This window comes from Pipistrellus kuhlii, unplaced genomic scaffold (genome assembly GCF_014108245.1).
Source record: "Pipistrellus kuhlii isolate mPipKuh1 unplaced genomic scaffold, mPipKuh1.p scaffold_m20_p_26, whole genome shotgun sequence".
In the NCBI taxonomy this organism is placed as follows: Eukaryota; Metazoa; Chordata; class Mammalia; order Chiroptera; family Vespertilionidae; genus Pipistrellus; species Pipistrellus kuhlii.
The window spans coordinates 8,130,322-8,158,277 of record NW_023425525.1 but is presented as its reverse complement, the minus strand read 5'-3'; the positions used below and the strand labels follow the sequence as shown (position 1 = coordinate 8,158,277).

The following is a 27,956-nucleotide window of genomic DNA, read 5'->3' as shown; positions in this document are numbered from 1 at the left end:
CCTCACTCTTCCTGCCTAAGGCACCCAATGCTGCGTGATACATTGGACGAAATATATAGGTGTGCACACAATATGAGAGAATCCCTATGCACAAGAAGCAGGATGCTGTTAGTATACTTGGAGTGGTAGGTGTTTGGTTTCATTCCCCAGCCTGCCTTGCAGCTAGGGTGGCACTGTCCAAGCCAATGAGATGTTAAGGGGAGAGTCTACAGTGGACTTGGATGGGTTCTTTCAAAGCTTCTGCTCTCGTGATAAAAGGGAACATTTCTGCTGTCAAGGGCCTTCTCCCATTCTTCCTTCCTTGAACACAGAAGACAAGGTTGGATCTGCAGCAGAAATCTTGTAACCATGAGCACAAGCCCAATGAATCTCAGCGATGGCTGCCCTCATATCAGCGAGCTACTGAACCAACATCAGTAACTATCTACCTCTGTACTTACATAAGCTACTCTTAATTGGGTGTTCTGCTACCTGCAGACAATTACAACCTTACCTGCTACAGAAAGAAGACTAGTGTGAGCAGCCTCACTTCCCTTCTACCTGGCAGTTACGTCTGATTTCTTTGTCTATGCCAGCTGATTTTTCCCGCCTTCATAAAGAGAGTAGCCTGAATACGTTCAGATATCTTGGTGGTATGGACATGTCCCTCCAAGTACCTGCTGTGCCCACAGCCCCTTCTGGGGAAAGGCACTATCGGTTCTTTACACGTGCCAGGTGACTGTGATTTTCAGGCCAGAGCTACTTTTCAGCCAAAGCACCCATCCCTGAGTCAGTGAGCAGCCTGTGAGGTGGTTAGGCACACGTACTCTCCCCAGCCATGGCACTGTGTAGATGCCCACTGGCTCACCTATGAGACAGAAGCTGAGTGATACGAGAATGCAGAAGCCACAAGACAAGTCATAGCTAAGCAGGTAATATGCATCAAAAAAAGTCAGGAAGAAGCAGAAACCGAGAGATAGAGAAGAAGAAAGTCAGAGTGCAATGGCAGGAGAATCCTAACTCTAGGGCAGGGAGCCACCAGGGCTGCTACTAAGGGAGCAATAGATGGCCAGGCCCCTCCCCGCTGGCCTTTTAGGTCAGTGATCGACAAACTTATTAGTCCACAGAGCCAAATGTCAACAGTACAACGACTGACATTTCTTTAGAGAGCCAAATTTTTTAAATTTATTATTATTATTATTATTATTTTTTTTTTTTTTTTTTACTGGGAACTAAGTAGATGTAGACTTTTTATTGTATTTCTTGTTTTAGCTTTTTTGCTTTTGAAGTACTGTACATAGAGTATAAAAGAATAAAACTTTGGAAATGCTGTAATATTCAACAGAATTTGGTAAATTATGTGACGTGAGAAGTACAAGAGATGAAGAGGTCCAGGTGACTTCTAGGTTTCTGACTTGGTAACAAATCTAGTCATCCTCTACAACTAAAAAGAAAAGAACATAAAAAATATGTGTTATTAACCAAAGCATGATGTTAAACAGTAGAGGAAGACAGTTCAGTTTTTAGACATGTTGTACTGGAGGTATTGTGTCCAACAATCCAAATTTTTTAAATTTAAACTTCTTCTAACGCCACTTCTTCAAAACAGACTCGCCCAGGCCGTGGTGTTTTGTGGAAGAGCCGCACTCAAGGGGCCAAAGAGCCACATGTGGCTCGCGAGCCGCCGTTTGCCGACCACGGAGCTAGAGTTCTGCGGAACCACAGGAGCTGCAGTGATCCTGACGGATCCATGTCACCTAGCTTACTCCCCAGATTCGCCCACTACTGCCCCTTGGGTCACATTGATCCTGGTTGCCTGAAAGAGCTTAACCAACACGCGGGCCACTCAGGGCCGCCATTCCAGTCATTGTCTCCCCGGGTGTGCACATACACACCTGTGGAGCCCAAAGGGTATAGGCAGGGCGCCTGTGGGCCATATTTGGCCCCAATACATGTCTCATTCAATTCATATGGTATCCTAAGAAAATGTACATTGGATGCCTTTCCATGGGGTATACTCCTTCAGTTTGTCATGGGCCCTACCCCTCTCCATGCCTGACACCTGCCTACTCTGCACATTCACATTACCTGCCTGGTCCCTGCAGGCACTTGAGTGGCAGCCTCTGGCAGGAAGTTGTGCAGGTAAGCTGCCCCTGAGTTCCCGTCAGCTGAGTCCCCAGGCAGCTGCAGGCCCATGCCCTCAAGGCAGGGGATGAAGCTACGGTTTCCGGAGTCTTCCCTGTTTCTAAGGACTGAGAGAGAAAGAGAGAGAGAGAGAGAGAGAGAGAGAGAGAGAGAGAGAGAGAGAGAGAGAGAGAGAGAGGAAGAGAGAGAGAAGGAAAAGGAGAAAGGAGGGAGAGAGAGAGGAAGAGAAAGAGAGAGAGACAGAGAGAGAACTGTTGCCACCCCACAGACCACAGAGCTGGTATCTGTCGCTTCATCATCTACTTGATTCTCCACCGCAGTATCCGCTGCTCCCAACTGCCATCGCCACTTCTAATCACACCCAGCTCTCCACCGCAGCCTTCTCACTCCCTGTCTCCTGTTGCTTTTAGTGTGCCAGTCCTACCGCATGTGCGTGTGGTTGGCCTCCGTGGTCACAGCCAGTTGGCGGGTGCTTTTCCTTCTGCCCAGCAAACCAGGAATCCAGGCACCATGTGGTCCCTGGGACAGAGGGCTGGGCCCTCAGGGGCTGTGTTTTACTGGCAATCAGTTCTGGTTTTGTTTTCCGAAGATTTTGGAGTCCGGGGGGATTCTGGAACCCCAAGGGATCTGGAAGATGTGGCTTGTCTCTGAAAATAACAGCCTGAGCAGAGAGTGGAAGGAGAGATCACCGTGGACTGTTATCTGAGGTGGTAAACAAGCTTTCCTTACAGGGTGGGTTAAACAGACAAAGAGAGGATGACAAAGAACATCCAAAACCGCAGGGGAGTCAGCCCCAGCTGAAGGGGGATGATGGTGCAGGGCATGGTGCACACACGCAGGAGTAGGTGTGTAGGTGCCCAAGTGAATGCATGAACACGTGTGCACACATGTGCACATGTGTGTGTAGAAATATTAGCACTGGAGAGCTGTGGAAATAAAGTCAGATAGGAACAAACTATGCAAAGTCTTAAAAACTAGGTGAACTAATTCAGAATCATATCAGTGGGAAGCTTAGAGCTATCGGAGGAGAGAGAGATTTGGGCCGGTACCCATCTCGGTGATGCGCCAAAGGCCCAATAGAAGGGAAGAGGAAAGCATCCGGGGATATCCTGGAGCATCATCCACAAGCCTAGATGTTTGGCTCAATTTGAAGGGGTGGATGGAGGAACCAGTCAGTGTTGATTCCAAAGCTGTGGGATGGAAAGGCCGGGCGAGCTGAGAGATGATGAGATCATGGGACATCTCATTCTTCAGACAGAGGCCTGCCTTCCTCACTTGCATGTGTCTGCCTATGCGGTTGCCAGAACAGATCCACATCTGGGGTGCCCTGGGGAACAAGGACAGGCCTCTCTCTTACCCACATCCCTGGGGTTCTTAGCCAACAAGGCCATAGGACCAGAAGCTCCACTAGGTATCCGATGGCTGCTGGTTTCTCAGTGAGCGTTCTGGCCAGAATGAGACACATGCAAACCAGTTAGTTCAAGACCAGAGCTCAGAAGCTCATTGCTCGTTGTGACATCAGAAGAATGCTCACATTCTTTTGTGGGTCCTGGCCAAATTTGGCCTCATCAGCACACTGGCAGGCAGCGAGCCAAGTTGGAAACTGACCCACCCCAGGAAAAAAGTGAAGGGCAAACGATCATTCCACTCCACATCCCTGATCTCTATGTTCCAACAACTTGAACTAGCAGCAGCCCCCAAACCACATCAAGTGGTGAGGCCCCAATAAAGGCAATTGCTCTGAGGCTGTTCAAATTATTGCTGGGAGTTTGAGGCCCTTTCTGCATCCCAAGCACCTAAATGGTGGCTCCCTGGGAAGGCAGCCTTTGGCATAAACTGTCCAATTCTCACAATAGTTTTAAAGTCGCTATGGATTTTAGACCAACAGCTACCTCTTGGGTCTGTATCATCCTGGATGCTAGCATCTAAAACTCACTGTCACTAGGCCACTCAGTTCATTTAGGGACATTTGGCTTTTCTCTGCTTCCAGGCATTCTGGAGATCCCAGGGGGGTCCACACAGCCTGTAGCATAGTGAGTGGGTATTCTGTGCACAGGTTTTGTGCACAGAGAGCTAAGCTGAAGTCCCAGCTTTGTTTCTACCAGCGGCTCTGATGTTGGGAACATTAACTAATTTTTCTAAGCTGCAGTCTCCTTATCAGTAGAATGATAATAATACCTAGTTCAGAGTGCTTTTGTGATGAATAAATTATATGTAAAGGCTGTGTTAGCTATTGCTGTGTAACAAATCTCCCCTCCCCCAAACATGGTGACTTAAAGCAACGAGAAGCATTCATTATCTCAGTTTCTGCGGATCAGGAATTTAGGAGTGGTTTAGCTGGCTGGCTCTGATTTGGGATTTCTCATACATTCAGTCAGATGTCGGCTGGGGCTACAGTGATCTGAGGACTAGACTGGGGCTGGCGGATCCAATCTAAGGTTGCTTGCTCTGTGGCTGACAAGTTGGTGCTGGTTCTCAGCAGGAGGCCTCGGTTCCTCTCCACAAGGCCTTTATAGGACTGCTAGAGTGTCCTCATCACACGCCCGGTGCCTGGCTTCCTCTGGAGCAATCAATGCAAGAGACCACGGCAGAGGTTGCAGTGCCTTTCATGACAGCCTCAGAAGCCAGATGTCTCCACTTCCACTGCACTCTATAGGCCATACAGGCCAGCCTGATTCAACAGGGGAGGAGTACCAGGGAGTACCAGGAAGCAAGCATCATTGAGGACTGTCTTGAATGCTGACAACCACAAGGGCTTCACAGTACCTACCTAAGTGGTAGCTGCTAATAGGATTATTATTCGCTTCTTATCATCTACACACACACACACACACACACACACACACAAACACGCACGCACATGCACATGCGCACACACAGAACAATTCCTTTCCCTTTGCTCTAACGTGTCCAGTCATTGCTGTTCTCTCAGACCTCGTGGTCTGCCAGTCCCAGGGTGATGTCAGAAAGGATAGCCTCACAATCGTGACTCAAATACTCGGACACTTTTTCCTCGTCCAGTTCTTTCCCCATTTGTATTGTATAATTAGAATCCTCCCAGGCACGTCTTGATTTGTCTGATGACTTGAATGTCACAGTCAGCCAGGCTCTGCAGGACGTAAGCAATCACCGCAGCAGGGAAGATGCTGACTTGCAGTTTGCGGTGCAGCCCTGCTGGGCAGAGAGTCGTGAACCAGGTCACCCCTGGGACAGCAGCAGAGACGGCGCTGGAAATGAAGTGTCCATTAAAAGGTCACGTAGAGAAGGGTGACCTCCCTCGGGCCATGCTGAGCAGCAGCAGGCCAAGCTCCTGGCTCCCTGGAAGCCACTGTCACCGTGACTTTCCCTGTATCGTCAGAGCAGATGCTGCTCGCTCCGTGAGGCTCAGGGTGGCTCGTGATAGGATGGCTGAGGACATCTGAGTGGCAGAAGTTGCCAGTTGTCCCCCAATGTCATTTCTTCCCGTATTCTACAGGAACAGAACCCCTAATCAACAGCTGAGAACAAGGCACCCCAAAAGAGAAACCATATTTGTCAGGCCCCCTTCATAAAATTCTGGCCAATGGGACATAAGCAGAGGTCATAATTGCAACTGCTGGAGAGGAACCATGCCTTTTTTCTCCTCCTACTCCTTCCTGCTCGCTGGGATCCTTATGAAATGACTGGACCCCCAGGAGCTGTTTTGGACCAGGAAGTGACCTTGGGAATGGATGCCGCTTGCGACAGAGCAAAAAGGGAGAAGAGACCTGGGCCCCTGACTCAGAGTGCTCCCTTGCACCTCTGGGCTGCCTGCCTCTAGATTTCTTGGACATTAGGTTTTTTAAAAAGCCATTCTTACTTTGTTTACTTTCTTTTTCTTTGTGACACACCTAACCCCAGCTCACAGCTTCCTATTGCAGTGGCCATGATTACAGCTCTTGCACATGGTCTGCCACCAGGGTACACCCCGGCCTGCTGGAGGGCAAGTCTGCAGAAATGACCCCAGTGGGAAGAGGGTAAACCATCCTTTATAGTTTCGCGTAACACTGGTTGAGCTGCCCTACTATGTAGTACAAGGAACTGTGGAGGAGGTCAAGCAGTTGTCTGCAGAGTTTACTGTGAGTGGGCCTTCCTGACCACCATTCTGCTCATCCATTTATGTTATGAAGAACTTCCGTATGTGAGGCATGATATGAGGTGTCACAATGACAACATCCCATCTAGCAAACAGAAAGGACCTGTGAGGCGCGGTACAGAATGGAGGAGTTTTATAGGCAGAAGAGATCAGGACAAGGAAGTTACTACCCTGTTTCCCCGAAAATAAGACAGTGTCCTATATTAATTTTTTCTCCCAAAGTTGCGCTAGGTCTTATTTTCAGGGGATGTCTAATCTTTCCATGCGCTAGGTCTTATTTTCGGAGGATGTCTTATTTTCGGGGAAACACGGTAGCAAAATGTGAATAACTTCGGGTACGGCCACCTTCCTGTAGGGGGCGGTAGGAGGTCCACCAGGCAGATTACCTTACTGGTGCTGAGCAAGTAACTCCACGTTGACTGGTTAAGATCACATTCCTGGGAGAGGCTGAAACGGTAACCAGGTTAGGTATTAAGGCTTGGTTTGGGGACATGGGCTGAGCACAGGTGACTCTATTGGGGGCCTCCTGTGCCTTTTTAACCCTTCCTTTCTCAGATTCAAACAGAGAAAACTGGTATCACAGCCAGGATTCCCATTATCTGTTACAAAGGGGTAAAATTAAAGGGACTATAATTTAGTTGAAAAATATATATAACCCAAAAGGTTGCTGAAATTCAGTACTGCTCATACATTAAAGCCTGTATATGTGTGTGTGTGTGTGTGTGTGTGTGTGTTTAATCTATATGGTATGTTCACACACAGGCACACACAGATTTAATTATTTATATAGAAGAGGGCATATATCTAAGGGGCTTACAAACGTGTGTATTGACAAGTGTATATTTTAATACAGAACAATATAGCCCCTTCTTCTCCAGCTCCAGACTGGTAATTCCTACAAAAATATTAAATATAGTAAATACTTATTTTCCTGGTTTTCGCAGTCATTGCTGACTTACACCTGGATCTCTGAAACAAGCCTGTGCCCTAAAACAAGAACAGGTGAGGCTGCTGGCAGGGGTGCTGGGGAGCCAGCAGAGCAGTGAGAATCGATGAAAAGGTGGGCACTGGCAGCTGATTCCTTGCCAGCTCTCCCTGCCACCCTCCACTCCCTTGGGAAAAAACCCTGCATATGGAGACTCAGCTACTCCCTTCTTTGACTCCATATCCGTAGGAAAGACATAAAGAGGTTTTAATTATGTTTTAACATTCAGTTGTATTCTAAATTTCTCAGGGCAAGGAGCCATGCAGAGCCCAGTTGGACGATGAAGTTGTAATCAGATCATCTGGTTTGTCTGCCTCCAGCCAGGCTGTCACTTCCCAGCAATGAGTTCCCTGGAGCGTTCTGGCTTGGAGTCCAACCCCTGGGACACTGCCTCGCTGGTAAGTAGACCATGAAATGAGGCAGAGGAGAGCTTGCTCTCGCTATGGGTTCTTCTTTTTCCCCAATGTAGTTCCATCTGCGGTTTGTGTCAGTTCTAATAAGCGTAGTTAGAAGGCAAACCATCCCGCCCTCCAGCCAAACCTTAACAAGAAGAGAAGGTGGAAAACCGCCTTTGTGTTTTTTAAATTCCTCGCTCAAAGATAATTTTCCATTGATTTTTAGAGAGAGTGGAAGGGAGGGAGGAGAGATAGATAGATGATTGAGATAGATAGATAGATAGATAGATAGATGAATAGAGAGAGACTAGAGACATATTAATTGGTTACCTCCCACACGCACCCTGACCCAGCCTGAAACTGAGGTACATGCCCTTGACCAGGAATCAAACCCATGACCCTTTGGTCTGTAGGCCGAGGCTCTAACCACTGAGCAAACGTGGCCAGGACTATTAGGTCCATTTTAAAACACATCAAACCTTTTTCAGAAAAGTAATTTAAACTGTAGTGGAACCCTCACCATCCCCAATCCTTCACCCCATTCAGAGTTTTTGAACACCAGTTGAAAAGAGCAATGCATCAGGGAACCCTGACCAGGCCCAGCCCTGATGCTAACTAAGCAGCCGGGAGGGCAGGTCACTGTATCCCTGTGGCCTGTTCCTACGACAATATAATACGCGGATTTCCCATCTAACTCATGGGTGTTGCCACTGTAAGAACCAACTGAAGTAACAAAAGTATTTTGGAAATACACAATGCAAGGCATTTAGCACTGCTGGCTGGTTTATTTGAGTTGCTTGAGAAGATATAGAAGGAGGGGAAAGACGGATTTCTGTCAAGCTGCTCCCCATATCCTTCTGAGCAGACACAGCCTAATTCTTCTCTCTCCACACAAACCTGTTTGGCTCTTGCTCCAGCTTCTAAATACCTAAGGGAAGGAGATGCTCTCCCACCCAAGTAATTTATTCCCAGTCTAGAAAGCCTCATTATCTGGGAGTTCTTTCAAGGTCTACCCACTGCCCCTTGCAAGCAAATTAATTGCCTCTTCTTTTGATCTCAGAGGAGATAGAGATGAGCTCCTGCACCAGGGCCTGACCTTGAAGGGCTTTAGATTCTTCCTCAGCTGCTGTGTTTTCTTCTTTCTCTCTCCAGTGGAGGAAAGGCAAGAATTTATTGCATATGCAGTTAAAAGAAATGTCAATTGATTTTAGGTGCAATAGGAAAGACAATCCTGCAAGAACGGAAGACTCAGAATGAGGCTAAAGGCATGCCTGCAACCAACGTACATGCCCTTGACCGGAATCGAACCTGGGACCTTTCAGTCCGCAGACCGACGCTCTACCGCTGAGCTAAACTTGCAGAAGTAAGTTTCGGCGCAAAACTTACTTCTGCAAAACGTTTTATGCAAACTTAAAGCAGGGAGTCAACAAGACAGGGAGAGAGGCAGAGGACAAGCAGGGAACTCTGAGAAAAGGCCTCCTGCTGAGAAAAAAAATCCCATTTTAAGAACAAATTAGTTTGTAGCCACATGGGCCGTTGTGTCGTTGTGTCGTATGGAGTTGAGTTTTAGCCTGGCCACCTTGAGGAGCAGCTTGACAGACTGCAGGCTGCCTGCTCACAGCCCAAAGCCTCCCGGCAGAGGACACGGCTGGGCTGGATGTATTATAGATGTGGCCCCCTGCACCCTGACTCACTCAAGCTCCACCTACCCCCCTGTCACTCCATGTGCCGGCAGGTGACCGGGACTTGGCGGGCCCCGCTCTGGCTCTGGCTGGAATTCCTTCATCATGTTCCTGCTCCCCACAGTTTCAGGGGCCAGAATGAAGTGTGGAGAGCAGGAACATGATGTCTTTCCACGTTCCCCATCCGGAGGGGCAGGCTGGCCTGAAGCAGACAGCAAGCAGCATCTCAGCGGGCAAAATGGGTACTTGGAGCCAATGGGTGTGATTAAAAGGCCCAACTCTCTTCTCTTCTCTCCCCATTTCTGGCGCTGGTCTGCCAAGCCCATCTCGCGGGGAAATGGCCCTGATGACTGTGTGACATTGAGGAAAGAATAATAGCACGCTTCCCCTTCTCTTGTGAAAAGACGGTGTCAGGAAGGAGGGAGAGATGGAGGGCAGGAGGGGATGCAGCTGACACCCGCAGTCGCTGGCTTGCTATCTTTGGATGCTGTGAGGCAGGCAGGCACATGAAGCCTCGTGCGCTTCTGCTGGGTGGGGGTGAGCATCTGGGCAGACAGTCAGGGAGCTGGCAGCTGGCGGTGATTCAGAGGCACAGAGCTTGCTAAACCAGCGGCGTCATAAGACGGGTGCAGCACCGGGAAGTGGGCAAAGGATGGCTCATAAGGAAGCAATTGTGAAATAGGACCTGTTTAGGTTTGTATCTGCTGTTATGACTGAAGAGGACGGAGTGCTCGGCACTCCACGGCCGCATTGCTGGCTTCATCTCACGCCCAGTGTAGGCGGCCCTGTGTCAGGAACAAAGCTTAGACAGACAGACAGAGGGATGGACGGACACAGGATCTGCATGGCCAGAGCCTGAGCTGCAGAGGCCCGACACGTCAATAATTGAGTCAATGCAAGGATCAGAAGATGAATGACAGAGAAAATAGCAGCATGGCAGAAAATGTAGACTATGAAAGGGGAAATGTATGGTCTTCTACCTCCCCAGTGAAGGCATTTTCATCTGGCAGATGCTTTTCTAGCGCACGTATGGGCGCGTGCACGCGCGCGCGCGCACACACACACACACACACACACGTCTATAAAATGTTCAGTGCACCCAGAATTTCATACTGCTTTTTCCACTTGGCCTATGGATCAGAATTTCTCAGCGTTACTTCATGCACTTATCACTGATGACACCTATAAAAGTTTCCACCTAATGGGTCTACTATAATTAACTAAACAATTTCTCTATTCTGTAAGTAGATTGCTTTCTCCTAAAAAAAAAAAAAAAAATGGTGTTATTGAGATGTGATTGGTATAGAATAAGTTGCACAAATTTGCTATGAATCAGAATTTCTCAGTTTCCCCAGGGTGTGGCTTTGCGGACACCCCTGGGTTCAGTTGACAATAATTAAGGAATGCCCACGTGCCTTCCCAGGGGGCCCTCTACAAAGAGCAGTTTTAGGTTCACAGCAAAGTTGAACAGAAAATACAGAGCGTTCCCACATACCCCTAAAGAAACACACCCCCCTCCTGCCCCGCCACAACACACCACCTCCTGCCCCACCGCTAACCTCCTGCACCAGAGGGTGGATTTGTACCAACGGATGAACCCACATGGATGCATTATTACCCACCAAAGTCCACAGTCAACAGAGAGGGTGCAGGGCAGGACTAAGTTTTCCTTGACCTTCTTGGAGTCGCTGGCTGGGCCTGGAAATTAAACTGACAAAGACAGATGAACAGGAGAGAAGCATGCATGCTTACTTAGTGCAGCACGCACGCTTACTTAGTCCGAGTTTTACATGAGGTGGGAGCCTTGGAAAGGAAATAAAGATTTCCAATCAGAGGTGAGCGTTCTTATGCTGGTGTGATGAATGTGGAGGAATGGTCACTCCGACGAGGTAAGTGCAGTCAACCGGGGGAACTGAGCAAAGCCTGTTTGTGAGGGCTGTTCTGAAACGACGCTCTTTTCCTCTGGGAATAGAGGCCCCACCCACATGAGGGTTTTATGGCCTGTTTCAGGGTTGAAGGAGGGAGTCAGAGTGACCTTCCTGATTTGGCTGTTTTCAGATTAACATAAATATGCCAAAATGACATATTTTGGGTCTACAAGGTCCGAATCCCCATCAAGGGCAAGAGAGAGAGAGAAAGAGAAAGGAAAAGAAAGAAGAATAGAACAAAGGCAGGCAAACATCTGGGCATGTTCTTGCTTTCGAACCCAGGAGCAAAACTTGGTGTTATAAAAATCTATTAAAAATACACCAGCCCATCTCTAGCCCTGGAGCTGTGAATTCTCCAGAGTGAGGAAGTGTTGCATTGCATCTCCTTTGCATATTAATGTCATGCAAATACCAGCACGCAGGGAAGTCTAGGGGCTTGGGGAGTGCCACTGGCTGGCTGTAAACCCTTGATTAAAAAGTTGAACACAGCCTATCACCACGGGAAAGGCCACAAAGATAACGGAGAGGAGACTGAGGTCTGATGAAACAGTTTGTTTATTCCAAAGACCTAAGGACAGACAGAAATGTTGCAACAGACAGACAGCAGCAGGCTAAGCGGGCCGTAAAGACAAGACGCGTCTTTGTTGAAAGTTCGCTTGAGATCAGTTCCAGGGGACGCAGTGCTCTGCGAGGCGGGAAAACATTGGCAGGGAAAGTGCTGACACGGCTGTCTGCGTGCTGCACGGAGGAGCTAGAGGAAACACCCGTTTTCACACCCTGCCGCCGACAGCCTGCCGAAAGCGAAACCCAGCCTCACAGCGCACACTGCATGAATGGCTTCTTTCTGCAGCTTGGCTGAAGACAGCGCTGCTATTTAAGTGCTTTTTGTTCGTAAAAGAAAAAACCCAGTTTTGTTTGGAATTGACTTCACCATTAGATTAGGACATTGTCCGTCGCGGTCTGCTCAGCTTTTGGGCGGAGTGTCTGTTGAATGCTATACGTTTCCTGGCCATGTTGGCTTCCTTTCTCCTAGCAGCGTCTCCCACGCCCGGCTGGCCCCTGCTTCTCGTCCGTCGCTGCAAGCCATGCAGTTGTTCTGATGGTTCAGTCTACCTGGTGCTCACTAAAACTTAGAGGAAGAGGAGGCAGTGGATTAAGGAGGCACCACCGGGGCTGGTGGCTTACACAGCTGAGTACAGCAAGGGACGTGGGATTGGGGACAAACTAGAAGCCAGGGATCAGGCTGGAGGGGGCCGCCACTCAACTCTAAGAGAAGCTGGAAAGGCGGACTTCCTGTGAAATTCCTTCTTTTCTACTAGCAAGTAATTGGAAAAGAAGGAATACTGTGAGGTGCAGAGAGCGCCTGGGAAGGCACATGGGCATTTCTTTAATTATTGTCAGCTGAATCCAGTGGCACGGGCAGAGCCATGTCCTGGAAACACGCTTTACCAAAAGGCAGGAGTGTTGTGGGGTGGGTTTTGTTATTTAAATCCAGCCAAGCACCAGGAATGAATATGATACAGGCCCACCCAAGAATGCACATAATCTTCTTTGTCCTGACTTCTGGTAAAACTTCCTGTTTTTTTGCTGTATAAAATGAACACACTGTACTGGCTCCGGGTCCCTGTCCCTGTCTCTCCATCAGAGGACAGCATTCCCACCCAGTGCCAGCTTTTCCCTTCTATCTCTGTGTCTGTCTCTTTCTTTCATTTTCTTGACCCCCAGCCGCCCCTGCTCAGGAACCAGACTGTTCTCTTGCTGTGCTGGATGCGGAAAAGATAAATATCCACAGTGAGGGGCAAATGGGACATGTCGGGGGCTACATCCAGTCTCCAGTTCTCCCCTTTACAGTGTCTAGACTGGAGAAAGCTGGTAGGCGAGTGGAATGACGGCATGGCATATGCTGGGCTTTGGATGCCAAGAAGCACGGCTTGGCACTCACTAAAACTAACATGTCAAGAAGCTGCATTCATTTTTGCAAAATAACATCATCCATCCCATCAGTCAATTTTAATTTTGTTGGCTTGTTGTTTGGTTTCTACTTAGTTGTAAGGCCACCTTTGGTTTTATAGTAGTATGAGTATTTGTTGATATTTAAGAAATATCCTAATTTAAATCAACAGTAGGAATCTGTAAGATAGTATCTTTCTCAAGTCTGAGAAATGATGTCCTATCTCATCTAATCTTTACATAAATCCCTAGGGATGTGAATAATTATTCACATTTTTAACCATGAGAAAATTGGAAACTCAAAGAGGTTCAGCAATCTGCTCAAACCCACCCAGCTACTAAGAGGCAGTCTGGGATTTGGGTCTCAGAGGGACCGGGAATTCAGGAGGGTTTAGGAGGAATCTGTGATCAGAATTTTATTTCTATTTTTGGTTGGATGCATGTAATCAGAATTACTATCAATGATCTCTCATTACATTGTCACTATGTTTTTTGGGGTCTGGGCCATCTAACCACCATTTACAATCTTGTATTTTCTTCTTTATACTTTTCTACAGTAACAAAAACAATATATTGCTTTTGATATAATGAAAGATTATTTTTGGATGGAGTAAAAAGGAATTTATGGGGATAGACCCCCCTCCTTACAGTGGGGAAAGAGCTGGGCTGCCACACACAGCCATCTGCTACATCTTCACAAGTGTCCCACCGTGTAAGTCCCACGGGAGCCGCAGACTGCGTGTGGGGCAAAACGGGGACACGAGTGACAGCTGGGAGTGCTGTGGGGCGCTCGTTAACGGTGTCAGCAGGGACACACGTCTTTGTTTCTTCCTGGTTGACTCAGGTCCAGCTCTGAGCACTTGAAGCTTCTCCACAGCAGCTTATCCACAAACAAGGAAAGAGGGAGGGGACTCAGGTGCCTACTACCAGATCTAAGGTAATCTTGATGGATTCCTGTTTGAAGCTGAAGCATTGACTAGGAGACTCTCCAGGCTTGTTCTTGTTCTTTTTGTTTGAGTTTATTCTCCCTCGGGAGAGCGTATGATGGCCGGCTCATAAACCCACACCAGGTTCCCCATCAGCCTGTGGTTGTCCACCACAGGCTCCTGTCCTCAAGCTGCCAAGCCAAATTTTCGGCAGAAGAAGGGAAAGTGAGCTCCTCAGTTCTACTGTCACCTGGTGGGTGGGGAGAGGACTGAGCAGCATTGTCTGGGCATTGCCCCTTCATTCTCCTTCCTACTGTCGTACTCCGGTATCCCAGGCCACTTATAAGAACAACTTCTCTAGGTTTAGTCGTTAAGCCTCCTCTCCCAGAGGGCTCCAAAACTGTCCAGGAACCAGAGCCAGGCACCTACAGTCTCCTGGCTTAGAACCCTGCAGCTCACCACCTCTCTCTCAGTCAAATGCAAAGATCCCAGGCCACTTAAAGAAACCAAATTTGGGGGCCTAGCTGCCTCACTCAGCAGGCCACCCAATAAACAAGGACACGCATTTGGTTTGAAGGGCCTTGTTTAGGCTCAGCAAGGGCCATCTAACTAATTCTATGAAATTTCCTCAGGTACAGATGAAGAAAATCATGAATGAGCGCATGAATGTGGTAAAATTAAATACGGTGGACTGAAGAGCAAAGACACAGAGCGGCCTGACTGAGCGTTGTGTCCACACAATGATGGCGACAACAGCCAGAGAACAGGACAGGCTTTGGAACCAAGGACCAAGGGGAAAGGGCCGATTCAGGAAACATTCCTGAGGAAACAGCAGCCAGCCTGCTGATAGGCGGGTGAGGAACGGGTCCGAGTCCTTGGCAAAGTGAATACAATTGAATCTGAAGTTGTTTGGGATTCTTTGAAAACTCTGGTATTAATCCAGGTCTATTATTAGCACTGCCTTTTCATTTCCTCTTCTCTCTTATGTTCAGATTTCTTGTTGTCCACACACTAGTCCTGAATGGTTTACCTAGAATTTTACATACAAACAACACAAATATTTTCAACCACAGAGAGGTCACCATCTAACATGATTAATAAATAGCCTTTCCTTCATTTTAAGTGAGAGGAAAAAGTCTCCAGTTCCTCCCATAGACCTTAATGGGGCTCCAATAGAAATTAATTTATCCTTTACTATTTATTAAGCACCAGACTATGCTAACATTTCTCCGGAGGCTCAAATGTTATTGCTGGAACAGTGGATGGAGGGAACACCAACCTCCAATTTCCCCTCTCTTCCTCCTTAGCCTCTTACTGCCCTCCTTCCACACCACTTCTGCCTCAAAAAAGTTTGCCTCATGGGTCAGTCAAAATTCACAACAGAACCTTCCTGAAAGCTGCATGGAGTCTGCCCTCTTCCTCCAAGGCCAATCTGTCATCCAGGAGTCAGTCCTTTGTCCTCACCTCGCTAATGAAGCTCAGGATTTATTACAAACTTGGTCCAAGGCCCAATTTCTGTTCATAAGACCCTGTCATCTTGGGATGAACCGTGCCGACAAAGGGCCAAGACGATAATGAAACCGTGGCCAGACAGGGCACAACAGCGGGAGTTAGGAAATAACAGCAGAAGTTGTCTCCAATGGTGAACAAAGACGTCCAGAACACCCAGGCTGCCTCCATTTGCTCACAGTGCTAGCATTTCCCAGCCTGGATCTTTACATGTTTATTGATCAGCTCCCCTTGGGAGCCATCCAAGATCCTTATTTCAGGTCTTTCGAAATGACACCTCTTCTAAGAAGTTCACCGAGGTGAAGTGGGAGCGAAGTCATGGTCTCCCTTCCTTGTTCTGCTGCCTTGGAACCGTGTCTCACCTCAGGGCACCCAGACTGGAACCAGCTGTGCATCTCACTCCTCTCCAGATGGGTTGTTTTTATCTATACATGTGTTACTGCAATGTTTTCTAGAACATAAATGGCTGGAGACATCAGAGCTGGCCCAGAAGCTATTAAAAAAAAAATAAAGACTTTGCCTTTTTAACTTTGTATTTTCTGTAGGGCCCAGTACACAGGAGGTGCTACACAGTAAGTGTGTGAATTTATTTAGTAATGACTCAGCGGCTGATGTAGCCCTGAAAAGACGCGAAGATACCCCATGTGACCCCCACCCTCTTGTAGGGCGATTGAAGCCTATACTTGTGCTTCACTAAAGAAAGTATAAATAAAAGAAACAGCCTGGACCCTGGAGGAACAGTAACAGAGCCAGAGGAGCCCAGTCTGCGAGGAGTAATGGCCATCCTCCAGCCATTGATTTTTTTTTTTTTTTTTTTTATAGTATCTGGACATTTACTAGAAGGATGAGATTGGCCTGGACAGTGATTCCAAATTGCTGCTTCTTAGTCTCTTACCTTCTACAATATAATATTTTCTCTAACCACAAACCACAGCGGTCAGAACCACAGAGCAATATACTGTAACAAGAGCAGTGTGCACGGTCCCAGCATTCCTCAATGGGTGATCCGCGTACGACAGCCCCAGGAGCTATCTGTGTCACAATGTCTTGGGGGCCAAGTGAATTAGTCCTGGTGGTGGGAAGCTTCGGGGTCCTGGTCAGTCACAGCATTGTGCTTTTCCCGGTGTGGTCAGGTACCACACGGATGTTTGTCCTCTTTCCTTCCATCCTGCTACCCTGTGTGCTTTCCCCATCAGTCAGCCTGCCACCCAGCCTGCCTCAGAGATGAAGAGGCACTGCAGAAAGCTGAGAAATACTTTAAAAAGTCCGTTCTGGCCCGGCTGGTGTGGCTCAGTGGTTGAACATCGACCTATGAACCAGGAGGTAATGGTTCGATTCCTGGTCAGGACACATTGCCCAGATTGTGAGCTCAAACCCCAGCAGGGGGTGTGTAGCAGACAGCTGATCAATGATTCTCTCTTATCATTGATGTTTCTATAGCTCCCTCTTCTTTCCTCTCTGATTATCTATATATCTATATCTTTATATCTTTATATCTATATCTATATCTATCTATACCTATATCTATCTATCTATCTATTATCTATCTATCATATATCTATCTATCTATTTTTTAATCTAGGCTTTCACTTTTCTACAGCCTAAGCCTCAGGAACAAGAAGCTGAGGCGCATGGTCACATAGAAAAAGGCCGATTTGATATTTGAATCCAGATCTTTCTGGCTTTAGAACCTCAACTCTTAAACACTCAGCTATACCAACTCATCATCTTTATCCTCCTCCCCCACTGTGCTGATGTGGACCTGGCCAGGTAACCTGGGAGAGGACCAAGGCATTCTATAGGGGTGCCCTGCCAAAAGCAAGGGCAGAGCCAGGCATGAGTAGGCAGCATGAATGATCTAGCTGGGGGTATTTCAGCCAAGGCTAATTTTGTGCCAAAATTAAAACAGCATCTTTCATAACAACCACTGGGGCTTTTCACAGACTGGATTCTTCACTAGAAATGCCCACATAAGAGTGTTCATTGGTGGGTCTGTGAGGATTGGTGAGTAAAATCTGACATTAACCAAAAGAACTGGATCTGTGGGTGGCTTCTTTTTTCCCTTCTTCTAATAGTTCCTTTTTTTCTTTTTCTCTTGGAAAGCACTTATTTCATTCCACAGGCCCATGTGCCAGCATCACTGTAATCTTTGTTTCAAAAACTTTCTCCGGACCAACTCCAGACTGGCTGCTGCCACTTGTTCGAAGCAAAGAGTCCCTATATCTGTCCTGAATGGCGAGTATTTACTTTGAAGCTTAAATTTCGTTTTGTTTTTAATGTAAACGCATCTGCAGAATAGATAGCAGGGACTTGTGTCTCTAGGAGGCAGCCTAGAGGTTCTCTTTGGCTCATTATAAACTGTCTCACATCAATCTTGCATTTCTTACCGATTTTTCTTTCCTAGCATTCCTTTCTCCCTTTTCTTCTACTTTCTCCCATATGGTCCCTCGAAATTTGGCTTTTCAGACTTAGCCTCTCTACTAATACTTTTATTTATTTTTAAAAATATATATTTTATTGATTTTTTACAGAGAGGAAGGGAGAGGGATAGAGAGCTAGAAACATCGATGAGAGAGAAACATCAACCAGCTGCCTCCTGCACACTCCCTACTGGGGATGTGCCCACAACCAACGTACATACCCTTGACTGGAATCGAATCTGGGACCTTTCAGTCCATAGGCCGACACTCTATCCACTGAGTCAAACTGGTTTTGGCTCTACTAGTACTTTTTAAATAAGTCATAACATTGCCAAAGTGAATAAATCTAACTTGGAATAAGTAGGACAGTTTTTCCCCAACATGAGATTTCACAGGAAACATGCTAAACTCAGGATGTGGGGAAAATTCCCTTGGAATCAAACCGTACCAGATGGTCTTCAGGATCTAATTGGGCCTCTTCATACCTACTCTAAAAGGGAAAATGAGTGGATGACGGAGTGAGACCTTCACCAACCTCACTCCCAGCACCACGGTTCTCTTGAACCTGAATATGGCGTTTCAGGTCCAGTCATTAGGCTATTCAATTAAGCATCCATCTGACATATCAGACACCCTGGGTAATTAGCAATAATGAGAACACAAGAGCAGACGAGTTGAAAAAAATAAATCTCTATGAGTCATATGTCCAAGTTGCCAATTATCAAACATCAGTCAGATCCTGTCCATAATCGAGAATAAAAAACATCTATTGAGAAGGCAGACTTTTGAGACCATGATGTCAGAATTGGGTTGAACTGCATGAGTCAGAATGGAAATTCACTAGGCCCACAAACAGAGTGAATAGTGTAAGATAATAAGCTTGAGAGAGTCAGAACCAGTGGGCTGGAATAGAAGAGAATCGTTTGGCCAAAGCTGAGTATCTATATTTCAAGATTTAGACAAAATTGTCACTAGATTTAATTATGTTAAGTGCACTATAGACATCAAGGGTCCTGGTCTACATCTATTTTACTTCTCATTATATATCCAGCACCCAGATTCTAGTAGGAATTCAGTAAGTATTTTGTAAATGAACGAAGTAATAAATAAATGAATATAGTAAAGTATGTTTTCCGTCCCTCGTCACAAGTACTGCCTCTTGGCCAATATCTCCAGGGTACCCTGAGAAGTTGTATGGCTGCTCAGCTGTCCCAGATGGGCAGACCATCATAAACAATGGTCTGGTCTTCAGCCATCCTGTTTGGACTTGTTTTTCTGCTCTCCATCAAATTTCAGCTCTGCTGGAATCCCTCCCCTGAGAGCCAGTTCATTTCCTTAACTTATTAGTGCTGAGTCAATGCATACACATAAGTGTATGGGAATATGTGTGCCATACCTTGTATCACGTTTTTGTCTTAACATCTTGCTTAAGAATAAGAACTTTGGAGTCAGACCTGAATTGGAATCTGCCACTTAATAGCTGTAAGACCCTGAGCAAGTCACTGAGACTCTCTAAGCTTTGGTTTCTTCATCTCTAAATAAGATATATCAATAGTATGATTCCTACCTCAAAGTGTAGTTGTGAGCATTCAATGAAATTTCCCAGGTAAAACATGCCTGGCATAGTGCCTGGCATATAGGAAGCACGCAGTAAACCTACGGTTCTCAAAGTGGGTTCCCAGACTCCAGTATCAGCATCCCTAGGAATCTCTTAGAATTACAAAATCTTGTCCTCTCTCCAAACCTACTGAGTGAGAAACTCAGGGTGTGGGGCCCAACAGTCTTTGTTTTAATAAGATTTCTAGGTGGTTCTGATGCAAGCTAAGGTTTGAGAACCACAGCAATAAATGTCAGCAATGATAATAACAATCAGTAGCATTTATATTTTGATAATGTATTGATAGTATTATTGCTTTGACAGGGACCATATAGGAATTTTAGTTCAGTTGTTGTTTTTGTTTGTTTGTTCAGTTGTTTTCAAACCAAGCTCTGAGAAGCTCTGGGGAGACATGCGAGACCACTGCCTGATGCTGAGGGCAGATCGGAGACAAGATCTAGCTCTGTTCTGACAAGCACGCTCCACCTTCTTAGTTTCAAGTGCTTCATTTCCAGTCCATGTTCAGTTTGTTTGACAAAAGAGTCCTTCTGGGAGGTAAATCTTGAAAATCACTATCTTGCCCAACATGCTGATGGGAATTAGGCCAGACTATGGGGAGAAACGGGGGACTAGAAGACTCTCCCAGGCCTATCAGCACAGAGGATGCTTAGCACTGGCCCTGTATTCAGGTCTAGACTCTACAAGCATTCTCCGGGAACTGTGCTGGGAACCTTTGGTCATACATCATTCAATTACATCCTTCCAAGGTGTTCTATTCTCCCCCTTTCAGAAGAGAAAATGCAAGTGCAAAGAGGGTAAGGAAACAAGGCCAACGTCACACTGTGAGTGCAGCTGGGAATAGGAGCCAGATCACCTGACACTGAGATTTGTCATCATTCTCCAAGCAGGGCTGCTGGTTGCCCTTGAGCAGACGACCTCCCCATACAGGCAAACAGCACATGGGCGCTCTGGAGTAACCCCAGGGATGGTCATATCACACTCTTGGACTGACACGTACAGTAGCAGGCAGATGCTCAGCCTCAAAGCCTGGGACAACTGATTGGGTTTTTTCCAAAATGAGCCATAGTTACAAGGAATTAGGAAGTCCCCATTCAGAAGGGCTGTTCCCTGTTTGCTCAGTCAGGCAGGCTGGGGAGATGACCTCAAGGTACCAGATATGCAGCAGTGAGCTGAGAATCCAACGATCTCCGCCTCCACCTCCACCTCCACATCCTAGCCACACCAGACTGCGTGTATGGTCTCCAGCAAGGCAGGATTAACCCTTTAAGCCTTGGCCAAACATCTAACTGAATGGCCAAACCTGTTCCTCGTCATCCGAGGTGCATCTTGAAACGGAGTTAGATGCTACTGAGATATCTTTGCGCCCCCTACAAAGTTGCTTTAGATGAGTATTTTGTCATTAACTGCAGCATTCCTTATTCCCTTATTAAGCCATTCTTCAGATGGCTGTGGAACACTCACCATGGGCCAGGCCTTGTGTCACATACAGAGGACACAGCTGAGAACCAGACACATGTGGCTCCAGTCTTCTTGGAGGCCACACAGCGGTGAGGATGGGGAGTCATCGCTGATGGTCTGCCTGCGCTGATCACATGGGAATATTGTTAGGGGTTTATGATGTACCAGGCACGGTACCAAGTGTTACCCACAAATTTTAGTTCATGTGATTCTCACAGCAGCCCCAGCAGTAGGAATAACGATCTCCCTATCACAGAAGAAGGAACAGGAGCCAGGAACGTTTAAATAACTTGCCCACGTAGAGTTCACTGTTACTGAGTGGCAGGATCTATCTGACTCCAAAGCCATGCTCGGAGCCTCTAAGGTCATAGGTATCTGTGTCCATATATGCCCACAGACACAGAGCATCTCTTTCTCCCTGCTGGGGAGGATATCTGGCCTACAATGAGTTCTTAGTAAATAGCTATTAGGTGAATACACCCATCTGGGTTATGCTAGAGACAGAAGGTGCAGATGACGAGATAATGGGGTGGTGATGGAAACTGAAGTGATCGTTGGGTGGGGGGGAGGGGGGAAGAGGGGTAGTAGGAAGGGAGCCCCATGCAGCAGGAGCCCCGGGAACAGGCGCAGGGGGATGCCTGGGACTGCCATGGGGCTGCCGGGAAGCCGCTGTCCTGTCAGCAGTTCTGGGGAAGCAGTGGTGTTGGTTGGGGTGGGGGTAGGAAGAGGGGGTGTCACTCACTCTCTCCCAGCTGTTGTCACGGAAGGATGGAAGGACGTTGTGTCTGTCGGGGGCTGATCTGTCACACAGACTGGGAGCTGTGTGTACCCAGGTGGCTCAGAGAGAAGGCTGGTGTGATGCTGTGGTGGCTGTCCCCTCCTTCCCTAACCCATCTCCTCCTCCAGGGTGGCGGCGTCCGGTGAATGAGCTGAGCGCACTGAGGTTATTTTTCACTGGTCTTCAGATGCAGGACCCGTTTAAATAGCGATGACAGTTGTCATCAGCTGCCTTTATAACAGGGCGCCATTTGCTCCTTACCCCTATCACTTCAGCTACTTAGCTTTAAACAACACGCCGTTTGGGAAAAGCATGTTCATTTGAAAGCGCGCGCGCGTGTGTGTGTTAATCCTCACCTGAGGATACTTTCCCATTGATTTTTAGGGAGGGTGGGAGGAGGGAGAGACAGTGAGAGAAACATCAATGTGAGAGAAAGATGGGGTTGGTTGCCTCTCCGACCAGGGGCTGGATGGAGCCTGCAATGGAGGTACGTGCCCTTAACCAGAATCAAACCCAGGAGCTGGCTGACCCTTCAGGTCTCGGGCTGACGCTCTATCCATTGAGCCAAACCGCTAGGGTGGAAGTCCCAAGTTTTGCTTGTTAATATCAAGTTACTCAATATCCCCGGCTAGGAGCTGAGAGTGCACAGGCGCTGTGGGAGCCGTGGGGAGAGATGGGAAGGAGGAAAGCAAAACCACCTAGGCCAAGAGGGTTTATGTCCAGGAAAAGGACACTGCGCCTTCCACTGTGTTTACTGGGCTGCTCCCCGCGGCTCCCTCTCCCCCCTGCCTTTCAGGGTCAGCCAGCTCCTGGCTGGGGAGACAGGCCCAACTTCCCCAGGCAGAGCACCCTTCCTTGACGCGGTGCTGGCCCCTACAGGCTCCCAATTAAAACGCATCCCAAAGGACCACCGCATTCTCCGGGGGGTCTATTGGTGGATTTTCCTAGAAAATGAAGGCATAACAACCTCTGCTTCTTTCCGTGTCCCCGAGAGGAAATGCCTGCCTTGTGTTGGCGGCCTGATTACGGCTTGCTCGGGTTTGCAGAAATGGCATTGTTTTCTGTTCTGAGGAGGAAAAGCGGAGGGCCGAGGTCAAGTGCTTCCCAGCCATTTGCCTGCTGTGGGACTGCGGGTTGAAGTTATAGTTGTAGCTATTTTGGGGTGAATGTCCCGAGTTTCCCAGGTGCCAGGCGGCCAAGCCTGCCAGAGGGAGAGAGGGATGATCAGGCACGCCCAGGTCTGCAGGGCTGCGTCTAAACTCTGGGCTTTGTTTGACTAACTTTGCTGGCTTTTACAGATGAGGGAACGGAGATAGGGTGACATGCTCAAGGTCACACCACCTTTCCCCCAGCCCACCGCCTTCAGAGATCCCTGAAAAGGGGACATGGGGGTTGTTCTAATACTCGGTCCCAGTGTTTCAAAAAAGAGGCAATCAGGCTCAGTGGATAGAGTGTTGGCCTGCGGACCAAAGGGTCCCGGGTTCGATTCTGGTCAAGGGCATGTATTCCGGTTGCAGGCTCCTCCCCAGCCCCGGGCCCTGGTCCAGACACATGCAGGAGGCAACCAATTGACTTTCTTTCTTTCTTTCTTTCTTTCTTTTTTTTTAAAATATATTTTATTGATTTTATACAGAGAGGAATTGAGAGGGATAGAGAGTTAGAAATGTAGATGAGAGAGAAACATCGACCAGCTGTCTCTCGCACACCTCCCCCAGGGGATGTGCCCGCAACCAAGGTACGTGCCCTTGACTGGAATCGAACCCGGGACCTTTCAGTCCGCAGGCCGACACTCTATCCACTGAGCCAAACCGGTTTCGGCTTGACATGTTTCTTTCACATTGATATTTCTGTCTTTCCCTCTCTCTTCCACTCTCTCTAAAAATCAATGGAAAAATATCCTCGGTGAGGATTAAAAGAAGCAGCAGCAGCAGCAGCAGCAGCAGCCGCCAATCTGAGTTTTAAAAAGCATACCTGTGAATGATCAAGTAGCAGTAATAAGGGAATTTCCCCATAAGAAAGGCTTTGTCTGGGGAGGACCATACCACACCCCGCCGAGGTCAGAATGGGATTGGTGAGGTTTGGGCCGCTTGCACGGGGCCGCAACTCAAGCAATCATCGCTGACAACAGGCACGTTGAAAACAAAGAACCACAAGTTATCTGAAACACACACACACTGGCCTATCAAGGCGATCGCAAACCTAATTTCACAATCTATAGAGACCTATTCATTTGAAGAAATTTATTCTTCATCAAATAATGGGACTCCCCACCAACTGGCAGACTTCTTCTTTAAATGCTATTATTGTTTACCAAATAACAGTCACCGGGAGGAAAGTAGTGGGAAAGGTGTCAGTGACATCATAGGACGACCACAGATTTCTGGTTGATGCCACAAAGGATTCCTAAGTAGGAGGGGGAAAAATAGAGTCCCCACGTATAAACCTAAAGGCCTAGTTTGGAGGAAGAGTGGAGAATTACTAAATACCAGCAACAGCATCAGAACAGATACACTCACTTCTCAAAACACACCCATTATTTACACCTGAATCCTCTCAGTGGTTCCTGTAACCACCTCCTCCCTCTCTCCCCATCGCCACCCACCCCTCCCCGCCACCAGTCCCAACAGCAACCACAAAGCTGCCCAACGGTCCTTATTCTTGTTCCCCGATTTTATCCCAGGAGATGTCCCCAGGACCGGCCAGGGTGCAGTGTTTGGAAGGCTCTTTAATAGCAGGCGAATAATGGCATCGTCGGATGGAGAAAGGCGCAGATGTGGGCAGGGTCCCTGCCTCGGATTCACACTGCTGGATGCGTCTAACGAAGGGCAACAACGGCTGGCAGCCCTTTTCACAGCTTTGCCATTTACAAGAGAAAGGCAAAGAAAGCACATACACCCTGCATGAAATGTCTGTGTGTTTTTGTTTTGCCTAAGAAAAAACCCCCAGACGATTCCTTGCTTATGCTTCTCCTTTGATGGCTAAACTGCTTTTGTACACAAATGCAGACCGGTCACAGATAGTCTCAGTTGGTTCTAGAACTGACAGTTTATGCTCTCCCCAAGGAGCGGCTCCGGGCACAGAGTCCCGCTCCCTGCCTTCATGGGCCCGGCTGCCAGAAGGGGCTTCCAGTAAGAACCAGATCTTCAGAAACAGAGATGAGACAGAAGAAAGACCCAGGGAAAAGCAGTTTTACATAGAACAGACTGTCAGCTTTCTCCCGCATGGAGCCTCTTGAACACACAGTTCTCGGAAAGTGAAATGTTTATTTTCCTGCGGCCTGGTGCCGCGTTGAACAGCGTATGCCTCCTCAGCCTCACAAGGCTTTCCACGGGCTTTCTGACGCGACCTGTTCACAGCTCCTCAGTTTTTGCAATCCAAATTAAAAAAAAAAAAATACATCAAAGACAACATATCATTTGCCCATTTGCCCAAGGAACGTGAGCTGGAGCTATTTTACGGTGGGCACCACGTTGCCATGGACACCAGAGGCTGCCGGCATCCTGGCAAGTTTCAGAATGATTCTGCATCCACCTGCAAGACTTCAGCCTTTCCTGTGATCACAAAGCCAAGAGTCTTCGTGGAAGAGGATTTGTTTTTCATTCAAAAAAGCTGCAGGCTTCTCTGGTGACCCGAAGACTACGCAGCTGGCAATGGCTTCTAGAGTTAATGTTAGCGCTCATTCAAGGGAAGAGGGATATGCAGCCCACCTGAGCCCTAATGGTGCTCTGTCCGCAGCCCTGGAGCGGGGTGCAGTGGGTGGGCCCCGCCTTCGGCCTGCAGGAGGGGCGTTCGACCCTCGGTCTCCTCGGCAGCTGAGAGCAAGACCCAGCTGGGTCCCGGTCAGCCTGGCGTGTGACGGGCGCCTCTCTGAGGCCTGTGAGTGCCTCGGACAGACGGGCTCCTCTGGCTGGCAGCCGGCTGACCCGGGACCAGGACTCCGCCAGACTCACAGGACCCTGGCCGTCCCCCTGGCGGGGAGGCATTTGCAAATCCAGGCCTGGCCTCTGAGCACATGGGCAGGCAGTCCCTCTGAGCAAACCAGGCCCCGAGTGGGAGAGCCAAAGAGTTTTCCCGGACCTCCCATGCTAACTGCCTCCTGGCTTCTTTCCTTTTTAAAGACTCAGACCCGAGTTCTGCCTTCCTCACCTTCCCCCACCCAGACTCAGTCCTGCCTGCTCCTACCTGCCTCCCAAGTCACGGGACACTGGATGCCAGTTTCCCAACGTGTCTGTCACCACCTGCACGGCAGAGGCCGGGGCTGTGGCACCACAGCTCCCTGGGTCCACACACGTGTGCTCTGAGGAGACAGAAACGGTCTGTGGAGACGTGACTGTGCCCAGGAAGGGCTTCTGCTCACGTGAAAAGCAGCAGGAAGTGGAGAGGACAGGGGTTCCCACTGACGCCCGCTGGGAGCCGCATGCTGGCACCAGGACGCCAGGAGCGCTTTTAGGGAAGAGGTTGGTGTCGGCCATTGAAGCTGCTCGGGGCCTGGGACCTGGGGGGACGCCTCAGCGCGGCTGCATCGAGTGTGGCAGCTGCTGCGTGGGTCTCACCCTCTTCCCTGGCTCCGTCATTCACTCTCCGATTCCCCGAAGTCTGCTCGGGTGGTTATCAGAGGAAAGCAACCAGCAGCCGTCAGAAACAGGTCTCCGTGACTCACTCAAACCCAGGACCACGGAGTGGTAAGGTTCTCGCAGGCCCGCAGCAATCAACAAGCAATCGTCCCCCGTTCACACACCTGCATGCTCACTCCCACAAACACGCTCACACTCACTCTCTCCACAACTACAGTCACCCCTTCCAGCTATCCCTCATGCAATTTCCCCTCTAATTAGGTCAAAGTGACTCCCCTTCCGAAGCCACAATCTGCCAGGGCACAGCTAAAACGACACCTCCCACAGGCAGAGCCGGTGCCACGGAGACACGTCTGGTTTCTGCGCCTCCCGGGGCCTGGCTCTCGCTAAGGAGCATCCCATCAGCCCCGCTGGGTCAGGTCCCGGGGGTGTGGCCGCTCACAGACCCACCGAGACCCGTTCTAAGGTAGCTCGGGGGCTGGGACCCTAAGGAGAGTGAGATTCTACACCTACTTCCTGCTCATTTCCCCTCATGGTTGCTCTTCAGACCCACACACGTCTTCGGGCAGCTGTGGGAGAATAGTGGTTAGAGTAGGAAGGGCAAGATCCCTTGCTTCAGGCTAGGTAAGTGACCTGCCGGGGTCATGCCGTTACCGGCAGAGTCGGCCCTGGCACCCAGGTGCCTCTCCTGACTCCCGGCCTGGGCTCCCCCCACTGTGCTGCGGTGCGTCCGTGTGTATGAGTCTGTGACCGTCCAGCCATGGGCCCGTTTCCACAATGACAGAAACCACAGGCTGCTCGCCCTGCTTGCTGGCCGGCCAGGTGAGACTGCACCGTGCCAACCCTGACGCCACACAGGACCCGGACATGCATGCGTGTGGCCGTGAGCCCTGGCGGGGAGCACACAGAGAAAGGGAAGTTTAGGGGAAACAATCGATTCGCCAATGCCTTTGGAGGTTTTGCCAGGAAAGTAAGGAACATGCGGCGATGTTACCCCCAGCCCCCGGGGCAACACAAATACCAGTTTTCTCCCCAGACTCTGCCTCAGCTCAGCGTTTATCCACGGGACATGCACACAAGAACACTAAAATGCATTTAGTCAAAACCTAACCCCTTTTCAGATAAAGTAACATTTCACATCAGTGTCCACCCCATTTTCAAACACATGCACATTCAGGTGTGAAGCCTCTAGGACACACACGTTCCGTTTACCTGGGAGGGCAGCACCCTCGTCCAGCGCCTTCCTTTCAGCTGCAGAAGGCGAGCACCTGGAGCCAGAGCTGCAGCAGGGGCGGCTCCCCGCACACCTGCGCTCAGGCCTCAGCCAATCAGATCCCAGCACAGCCTGGCGCGGTGCGCTCATCCCATTGGAGGGAGCCTCAGGGTTTGTTTTGTTCGTAGGCTCCCGGGAAGGAAATTCACTTGGCTTGAAATTAACTTTGTTGAAACCCGTTGGCTCAATGGATAGAGCATCGGCCTGCGGACTGAAGGGTCC

At 48.7% G+C, this 27,956-nt stretch overlaps 1 long non-coding RNA gene across 1 annotated transcript; it reads right to left on the bottom strand.

Annotated features, from left to right (window-relative positions):
• On the bottom strand, nt 1–27,897 carry LOC118727770. The gene is made up of 5 exons (XR_004990661.1): nt 26,677–27,897; nt 17,305–17,309; nt 13,181–13,191; nt 6,149–6,158; nt 1–11 (listed from the first exon to the last, which is right to left on the bottom strand). It is a non-coding gene; the product is annotated as an uncharacterized LOC118727770 (long non-coding RNA).
• Between the last annotated feature and the right edge of the window lie 59 nt (nt 27,898–27,956).